This window comes from Elephantulus edwardii, unplaced genomic scaffold, assembly GCF_000299155.1.
Source record: "Elephantulus edwardii isolate Elephantulus edwardi_28Jun2011 unplaced genomic scaffold, EleEdw1.0 scaffold00423, whole genome shotgun sequence".
NCBI classification, from domain to species: Eukaryota; Metazoa; Chordata; class Mammalia; order Macroscelidea; family Macroscelididae; genus Elephantulus; species Elephantulus edwardii.
In genome coordinates, this window is record NW_006400173.1 from 217,942 (window position 1) to 228,443 (window position 10,502).

Below are 10,502 nucleotides of genomic sequence, written 5' to 3' on the forward strand. Positions count from 1 at the left end.
CATTTCTTCATGTGCTTGTTAGCCATCTGAATGTCGTCTTCGGTGAAGTGCCTGTTCATATCCTGTGCCCATTTTCCTTTTGGATTATTTGCCTTTATCTTGTTGTGGTGCTCAAGTATTTTATAAATTCTGGATATAAGTCCCTTATCTGATATCCTTAGTACCACAACCTCTTCTAAATCCAGCCTGCACATCTGGCAGTTCTCTGTTGACATACTGTTCCAAACGTTTTTAGATAATTTTCAGCAGAATCTTGTTTGCATGTGATATTAATGATATTGTTCAATAATTTGCACACTCTGTTGGGTCACCTTTCTTTGGAATGGGAACAAATATCAATCTTTTCCAGTCAGTGGGCCAACTGGCTGTTCTCCAGATTTCTTGTAACCTATAGGCAATATATTGATGGGCTGTGGGTTCTTCTTATTTTTTCTTATTTTGCTACACTTTTTCTCTCAATCAGTACATTTAAGTAATTTACACTGAATGTAATGGCTGATAGGCTAGGTTTTATCATCACCGTTCTGATGCTTTCCTTTTTTCTGTTATTTCTGGTTACTTTAGTCCAGTCCTTTAACTCTGCTGTTTCTGTGTGAAGGACTTTCCTTAGTATTTCTTGTAGAATTGGTCTTGTTTTCACATATTCCTTGAGTTACTGCTTTTCTGCAAAAGACTTAGCCTCTCCTTCAAATTTTATATGTAGCTTTGCTCCATAGAGCATCCTGGGCTGTCAATTGTTTTCTTTCAGCCTTCTGTATATGCTGTTTTATTGTCTTTGTGCTCACATGGTTTCTGGCTAGAAGTCAGAGCTTAATCTAATTTATTCTCCTTTGTATTCAACTCTTTATTTTTTCTCTCACTGCCTTTAATATTCTAACCTTGTCTTTGATTTTGGAATATTTATTGATAAGTCTTGACTTTTTTCTTTTAGGTTTTCTTTTCTGTTTGGCATACATTGAGCTTCTTCAATGTATTATTTCCTAGGTGTTTATCCTTGACAGGTTTTCTTCTAGTACCTCCTCCACATTTTTTTTCAGTGCCTTCCTGTACTTTTGAAATTCCAGTCACATGCATGTTGTTTGTTTGATTTCATCCTGCATGATTCTAATGTTTTCTTCATTTTCCTTCTATCGTCTCTCTGCTTTTTCTTCTAGTAAATTCTCATCAAAGTTGTTGTCTTCTATCTCACTGATTCTCTATTCCATTATTTTCTATTCCATTTCTCTGCCTCCATCATGTGAAAAATTATGAATATTGGTCTTATTATGATTTAAATGTTCATGCTTTTCTGTTGTTTCTTGAACTGTGTTGGTTTGCACTCTGTCTTGTGATGATTTATAAATCCTTGGACCTCTTTATTTATGGTTTCAGCTCTTTCTTCCATATTTTGTGTCTTCTTCAAGGATGTGTCCTATCTCCACATCTTTTCTTTTTTGTATTTTTAAAATTTTTTTATTTTATTGATTTTAATGAAGATTTACAGACATTTTGGATTTTCATTCATTCATTGTTGCACTTTTTTCTTTACGCCCCTGTTCCCAGCTCACTTCTCTCTTTGAACAGCAAAAGATAAACTTCTTCATTGGTATACATCTCCATATCTTTTCAATCTATATGTGGAACAGATTATCCAGGAGGCTGGGATCTATGAGGAGAAGTGTGGCATCAGGATTGGAAGTAAACTCATCAACAATTTGTGTTATGCAGATGACACAACCCCGCTTGTTGAAACTGAGGAGGACCTCGAATGCTTGATACAGAAGGTCAAGGACTGTAGCTTTCAATATGGATTGAAGCTCAACATAAAGAAAAAAGATTCTCACCACTGGGCCAATTGGCAGCATCATGATATATGGTGACGAGATTGATATTGTTGACAGCTTCTGCTTGCTTGGCTCTACAATCAACACTCTTTGTACCAGCAGCCAGGAAATTAAAAAATGAATTGCATTGGGAAAGTCTGCTGTCAGAGACCTCTCCAAAGTACTAAAGAAAAACTATGTCAGTCTGAAGACGAAGGTGTGTCTGATACAGGCAATGGTCTTTGCAATTACTTACTATGCATCAGAGAGCTGGATGATGACTAGGGATGATAGAAAGAGAGTTGATGCCTTTGAGCTGTACTGCTGGAGAAGTGTATTGACTATACCATGGACTGCTAAGAAAGCAAACAAGTTTGCTCTGGAGAGAGTGAAGCCAGCTGCTCCTTGGAGGCAAGGACTCTGAAGCTTTGTCTGACATACTTTGAGCATGTTGCAAGGCAGGATTAGTCCTTGGAGAGGGTCATCATGCTTGGGAGGGTGGAGGGACAGTGCAAGAGAGAAAGACCCTCGATGAGGTGAATTGACTCAGTCACTGGGGTAATGGGGATAAGTGTGTAAGAGGCAGTAGAATTGGCAAGGGATAGAGCAGGGTTTAGGGCTGTTGTATATAGGGTCACTCTGAGTTGCAGGCAACTCAGTGGCATATAACAACAATAACTTCAATATCCGTTCTTAGAACTCCGCCTTGGTGTATTTCTTATACCTTCCTGTAACTGGAGTATTCTTTTGGGTCTTCTGATTTATTAGGAAAAGACTTGTCTTGTTGTGTCATAATATTTGACCCTGATTACTATTTCCTTGACAGTATGTGAAGTTCTTGGTATGTATGAGACACTCTCTGTTGTGTCTATGCAGGTAGTTGTCAATTCCTTATCTTGATGATGCTGTTGGTAGAGTTACAGATTGTAAATCTTGCCTCCAATTCCGTTTTCTAATGGAAATCTTCCTCCTCATCATCTGGGAATGGTTCTATTTCCCATTACCTATGCACACTTTTCATCTGGTTGCTCTTTGAGGGACAAGAAGCTGGAGTCTCCTTTTTTGTCCAGTTATTACGGGCCCACTTCTCTGTCATGTCCTGTTTGATGAGAAAGGTGAATTTCCTCTAGAAGTAGGCAAAGTTGGCTGCACCTGTCTGTGCCATCTCCTGTGGCTGGACAGAAGGGACTGTTTACCCCTGAATGGACAAAGCCTCTGAGGAGATTTCAGACTCCCAGGAATGCTGCCCATGACACTTTTCTCTCCATTTCTTGATGATAAGATAGACCTGTGTCCTCTTCTGCATCTTTATGGGAGGGGTTGTTTCCTTTTAAGGAGACAAAGCACCTGTGGAGTTGGAAAATGTCGTAGGAATAATACTGAGGGGCCCTTTCCTCCACAAGTCTTGGTGATAGGTTGATGTTCCTAATGTACGATGACACACAAGACTGGTCTGGGTAGCTCACAGGGCCTGCAGGGTTCCTCTCTCTACTTGTTGTTTCCAAGCTGCTATGAATGCACAAGTGGGTACAGGGAAAGTCAAGTTTCCCTGGAGGTAGGATAGACTCAGGGTGGCCCAAAAGGCTCATCTTCCCTACTGGTTACTCCAGGCAGCCCACAAGGTGATCTGTCTACTGCCTGGGGCATTTCAGACATGGGTGTATGAGCCCTCATGACTCTTCCCTTTTCTCTTTCCTTATGTTCTGTAGTGGTTTAATCCTGAATTCTATTTTATTAGAGATTATAACTACTCCTGCTTTCTTACAGATGCCATTTCTTTGATTTCTTTTCTTCAACCCTTTGATTTTTTTTTTTTAGTCTATCATTTCCCTCATTTTTTAGATGTGTCCCTTGTAGGCAACATGTTGATGGGCTTTAGTTTTTTGGCTTGTTTTGGGTATTTTGTAGGTGGTTTTTGTTTTTTTTAATCTATTTTGTTACTTGTTTTTCTCTTAATTGGTGTGTCTAAACTATACACATTAAAAGTGAATATTGATAGAACTGGTTTTATCTTTGCCATTTTGTTGTGTTTCTTTTCCTGTTGTTACGTATTTCTTTGGTTCATTCATTTTCCTCTGCTGCCTCTGTGCAAAGGACTTCCCTTAGTATTTCTTATTTTCACACATTTCTTAACTTTATGCTTTCTGCAAATGACCAAATTTCTTCTTCATATTTGCTGGGTACAGGATCCTGGGCTGGCAATTATTTTATTTCAGTCTTCTGTAAATGCTATTCCAATATTTTCTTGCTCACATGGTTTCTGTTTAGAAATGAGAAAATAAAAATTGTTCTTCTTTGTAGACAACACTGTTTTTCTTTCACTACTTTAAATTTTCTATCCTTTAATTTTGGAGAATTTGACTATGATATGTTTTGGTGTTCTTCTTTTGGGGTCTAGTCTGTTTGGAGTTCACTGAGTTTTTTTAATGTGGATTTTCTTTTTTCATAATAACTGGGAAGTTTTCTCTAAGTATCTCTTCCATAATTGTCTCAGTACTTTCCTCCTCCCATACCACATTCTGGAATTCTAATCACCAATATATTGCTCTGTTTTATGTTATCCCACATGATTCTAATGTTGTCTTCCTGTTTCTTTCAATCTTCTCTTTGTTTACTCTTCTAGAAAATTCATTGAGGTTCCTCTCTTCTAGCTCATCATAATCTCTTCTATTCTGCTTTGTTTTTTGTCCCTCCAGTATGTTGAAAAGCTCTGCCATTTCAATCTTCAAATTATGGATTACATTTTCATGATTTTCTGTTGTTTCTATTACTGTTGTGGTTCCTGGTGATGATGAATTTTGCCTTCTTGATTTTGAGATATAATCCATATTGTGGGCTGTAATCTTTTCTCTTCTGCAGCAAATGCTTCCAGTCCTCTTCCCTTTCAGCAAAAAAGGCTGTGTCATCTGCATAACATAGGTTTTCAATTAGTATTCCTCAGATCCTGAAGCCACATTCTTCTTCAAATAGTCCAGTTTCTTGAAAAATTTGCTCAGCATATAGATTGAATAGGTATGGAAAGAAGGTCAGCTGTGAAAAATATGTCAGGTGCTGACTGTGAAACAAATCATCAACTACTTACATGCAAGTTCAAATTGAAGCTAAAGAAAACGAAAACAAATTCACAAACGCCAAAATTTGACCTTGAGTCTATCCCACATGAATTTAAAAACCATCTGAAGAGCAGGCTTGAGGCCGTGAACACTAATGAATGAAGACCAGATGAACTGTGAGAGGATATCAAGAACATCATTCATGAAGAATCCATAGGGTAATTACAAAGAGAAAGGAGAAAGAAAAGATCAAGTAGATGTCAGAAGAGACTCTGACTATTGCAGTAAGATGCCAAGAAGCCAAAGCAAAAGGAAGAAATTATGAAGTTAAGGAAATGAACAGAAGATTTCAAAGGGCAGTTAGAGAAGACAAAACAAACTATTATAAGGGAATATGCAAAGAGCTAGAGTCAGAAACTCAAAAGTGATGGAATCTCTCAGTATTCCTCAAGCTGAAGGAACTAAAGAATAAATTCAAGCCTCAACTTGCAATAATTAAAGTTATTATGTACAGATTATTAAATGACACAAGAATCATCAAAAGAAGATGGAAGTAGTACACAGAGTCAATGTACTAAATAGAATTGGCTGATACCGAAGGCTGAAACCATCTACACTCAAGAAGCAATGATGATGAAGGAGAAAGTTAGAGCTATTCTGAAGGAATTGGCAGAAAACAAGGCCCCGGGAAGTGATGTAATACCACTTGACATATTTCAACAAACACATGAAGCCCTGAACATGCTCACCAAGTTGTGCTAAGGAATCCAGAGGACAACTACTACCTGGAAAAGAGTCATATTTTTCCCCAATTCCCCCCAAAAGTGATACAACTGAATATGGAAATTACAAACAATATCCCTAATATCACACACAAGTAAAATTCTGCTTAAGATCACCCCAAAACTAATGGAACAGTACATTGACAGAGAACTTCCAGAAACTCAAGCTGAGTTTATAAGAGGCCTTGGTAATAGGGATATCTTGGACAACATCAGATGAATCTTGGCTGAAAGCAGAGAGTATCAGAAAAATATATATATTTGTGTTTTATTGATTATACAAAAAAATTAACTGTGTATATAGCAACAAATTATGGTTAACATTGAGAATAATGAGAATTCTAGAATACGTAATTGTGCTCATGCAAAACCTATACTTAGACCAAGAAGCAGTCATCAGAACTGAGCAAAGAAACACTGGATAGTTCAAAAGCAAGAAAGGAGTCTGTTGGTGTTGCTTCCTTTTCATATATCTTTTCAATCTATATGTGGAACAGACCATTTGGGAGGCTGGGCTTTATGAGGATGAATGTGGCAACAGGATTGGAGGAAGACTCAACAACAACCTGCGTTATGCAGATGACACATCCTTGCTTTCTTAAACAGAGGAGAACCTGTTTGCATCTCAACATCAAGAAAACAAAGATTTTCATCACAGGGCCTACTGGCAGCATAATAATAAATGGAGAAGAGATGAAGACTGTTACCCATTTCATCTTGATTGGATCCACAATCAATACTTTGTCACCAGCAGTCAGAAAACCAAAAGACACATTGCATTGGGAAAATCTGCGGTCAAGGGCCTTGACAGAATGCTGAAGAGCAACAATGTCAGTCTAGAGACTAAGATGTGCCTGATTCAGTACATAGTTTTTGAAATTACTTTCAATGAATTGGAGAGTTGGACAATGACTCAAGATGACCAAGGAAAAGTTTATGCCTTTGAGTTGTGGTGCTGGTGAAGAATACTGAACATACCATGGACAAGGAGAACAAACAGATTTGTCCTGAAGAAGGTGAAACTTCTTAGAGTAAGTTCTATCTCACATATGTTGGGAATGTCGCCAGGAGGGCCTGGAGAAGAACAGGTGTTCTTTGGAGAAGAACATCATGCTTGGAGTGTTGGAGGATCAGCACAGGAGAGGAAGACCTTGCATGAGAGTGATTGACACAATGACTGCGGTAATGGGGATAGATGTATTAGAGACAGTAAGGATAGGGCAGGGTTCAGAACTATTGTTCATACAATTGCTATGAATCACAATCATATAGCATATGGCATATAGCAATAACAACAGTGTTCCCTTGGCCTAGTTCACACAGCAGCCTTTTAGTCTAGGTATAGGTTTCACATGAACACAATTAAGTGTTCTGTGATTACCATTCTTCGCAATGTTAGTCATAATTTATTATGATCCACTTAGTCAAATGCCTGTATATAGTCAATAAAGAACAAATAGACTTTCTTCTGCTATTTTCTTCTTTCAGCCAAGATTCACCTGACATCAATAATGATATCCCAATAGTCACATACTCTTGTAAACCTAGCTTGAACTTCAGGCAATTCTGTCTGTGTACTGTTCTAGCCATTTTTGGATGATATTCCACAATATTTTTCTTGCATGTGATATTAATTATATTATTCAAAATTTTCTACATTCTGTTTCTACAAATATGAATCTGTTACAGTCAATTGTCTAGACAGGTGTCCTCCAAATATCCTTGCTTGGGTTCTAGGCCTGGACTAAAAGGAGATCAAAAAGCAAATTTCAAATTTACTTGGTTGGATTGCCATTTTCACATTGTTGAGTTTTCCTTATCACGAACAGGAAATATTTCTCTGCTTAATTAGGTCATTTATTGCTTCTTGTAGAAATGTTTTGCAATTATCCTTTTATGAATCTTCTGTGTCTCTGTTGTTGTTGTTGTTATGTGCCATCGAGTTGCCTGAAACACATAGCAACCCCTATGCAAAATAGCTCTGAACCCTGCCCTGATCTGAGCTAGTCTCACTAATTCCGACACACCAACTTCCATTGCCCCAGTTACTCTACCAATCCATTGCATTTGGAGTCTTCCTCTCTTGTGCTGTCCTTTCACCTTTCCAAGCATGATGTTCCACTTCAAGGACTGGTCTCTCCTGGCCATATACCAAAAGTGTGTGAGATGGAGCTTCACAATCCTAGCCTCCAAAGAGAAACATGGTTTCACCCTCTCCAAGACAGAACTATTTGTTTTCTTGACAGTCCATGATATGTTAAAGACTCTTCTCCAGCACCACAACTCAAAACTATTGATTCTTCTTCTGTTTTCCTGTCATTGTCCAGCTCTCTTAAGCATAACAAGTAATTATGAAGACCTTGGCCTGGATTAAGTGCACCTTAGTCTCTAGACTAGCATTGTTGCTTTTCAGCACTCTGAAGAGGTCCCTGGCAGCATATTTTCCCAATGCAATTAATCTTTTGATTTCCTGATTGCTGGTGCTAAGAGTGCTGATTGTGGAGCTGAGCAAGCAATCTCTTCTCCATCTGCCATGGTGCTACCAATTGGCCCAGAGGTGAGAATCTTTGTTTTCTTGACGTTGAGCTTGAATGCATATTGAAGACTACAGTCCTTGACCTTCTGCAGCAAATGCTTCAGGTCTTCTTCAGTTTCAGCAAGCAAGGTTGTTTCAACTGCATAATGTAGGTTGTTGATGAGTCTTCCTCCACTCCTGATACCACATTCCTCCTCATAAAGCCCTGCTTCCCGAACGATTTGTTCCACATATAGACTGAAAAAGTATGGAGACAGGATGCATCTTTCATTCACTCCGTTTCTGTTTTTGAACCATGCAGTGCATTCCTGCTCTGTTCTGATGACTGCTTCCTGGTCCAAGTATAGGTTTTGCATAAGTTCAGTCAAGTGTTCTGAGATTCCCATTTTCCTCAAGGTTAGACACAATTTGTTGTGATTCACAGTTAAATGCCTTTACATAGTCAATGAAACACAGGTAGACATTCTTCTGGTTCTTTGCTTTCTGCTAATATCCATCTGACATTTTGTGGTTAGCTATTGTAAATGGTGTTGCTCTCCTTGTTTCCTTTTCAGTATTTTCTTTGTTTCTGTAGAGAAATTAAAATAATTTTTGTATCTTGATTTAATATCCTGTTGCTCTACTAAGCTGACCTACTAAATATACCAGTTTATTTGTTGAGGCTTTAGTGTTTTTTATGTACACTAACTGACTGGAAGAGATCTATATTTGTTCACATTCCAAAGAAGGGTGACCCAACAGAGTGTGGACACTATAGAACAATATCATTGATTTCACATGCAAGCAAGATTCTACTGAAGATTATCCAAAAACGACTGGAACAGCACATCAGCAGAGAACTGCCAGAAGTCCAGGCTGGGTTTAGAAGGGGTCGTGGCACTAGGGATACTGTAACTAATGTTAGATGGATCTTAGCTGAAAGCAGGGAGTACCAGAAGAATGTCTATCAGTGTTTCATCGATTATGCAAAGGCGTTTGACTGTGTGGATCATAATAAACTGTGGCTGACTCAGAGAAGAAGGGGAATGCCAGAACACTTGATCATGCTAATGAGAAACCTATACTTGGACCAAGGGGCAGTCATCAGAACAGAGCAAGTGAACACTGCATGGTTCAAAATTGGGAAGGGTGTATGCCAGAGATGAGTCCTGTCTCCATACCTTTTCAACGTGTATGCAGAACAGATTATCCGGAAGGCTGGGCTCTATGAAGAGAAATGTGGCATCAGGATTGGTGGAAGATCTAGCAACAATCTGCGGTATGCAAATAAAACAACCCTGTTTGCTGAAACTGGGGAGGACCTGAAGCGCTAGCTGCAGAGGGTCAAGAACTACAGCCTTCAATATGGATTGAGGCTCAATGTCAAGAAGACAAAGATTCTCACCACTGGACCAATTGGCAGCATCAGGATGGGTGGTGAAGAGGTTGAGATTGTTCACAGCTTTAGTTTGCTTGGCTCCACAGTCAACACTCTTCGCAACAGCAGCCAGGAAATTAAAAGACATATTGCAATGGAAAAGTCTGCTGTTAGGGACCTCTCCAAAGTACTGAAGAGCAATGGTGTCTCTCTGGAAACTAAGGTGCGTCCGATACAGGCCATGGTCTTTGCAATCACTTGTTATGAATCAGAGAGTTGGGCAATGACTGGGAAAGATAGAGGGAGAATTGATGCCTTTGGGCTGTGGTGCTGGAGAAGAGTATTGAGGATACCAAGGACTGCTAATAAAACAGATTCATACTGGAGAGGGTTAAACCAGGCTGCTCCTAGGAGGCAAGGATTCTGACGCTTCGTCTGAGATACTTTGGTCATGTTGTAAGGAAGGACCGGTCCTCGGAGGGGGACATCATGCTTGAGAGGGTGGAGGGACTGCTCAGGAGGGTAAGGCCCTCTATGAGGTGGATTGATTCAGTGACTGAGGTAATCAAGATGGGAGTATCAGAGACAGTGCGATTGGCACAGGATAGAGAAGGATTTAGGGCTGTTGTACATAGGGTCGCTCTGAGTCAGAAACGACTCGATGGCACATAACAACAACAACAACAATCATGTTGACTGCATGTAGCCACAGTTTTAGCATCTCTTTGCAAATTTTGATAACACTTATTTCTTGTATAATTGTACTAATTGCAAATACAGTATTGAATAGAAGTGGTGATAGAGTCTTTGCTTCCAACGGGAATGCCTGTAGTCTCTCTCCATTCTAAAATATCCTTGGATATGTATAAATTAGTAGAGTTCAGATTTAGAGGAGTATCTGACAGACAGCAATTTGTGGAGCAGTTAAAGATAAATCCCTTATTCCGAACATTCAGATTAAGACAGACTAGG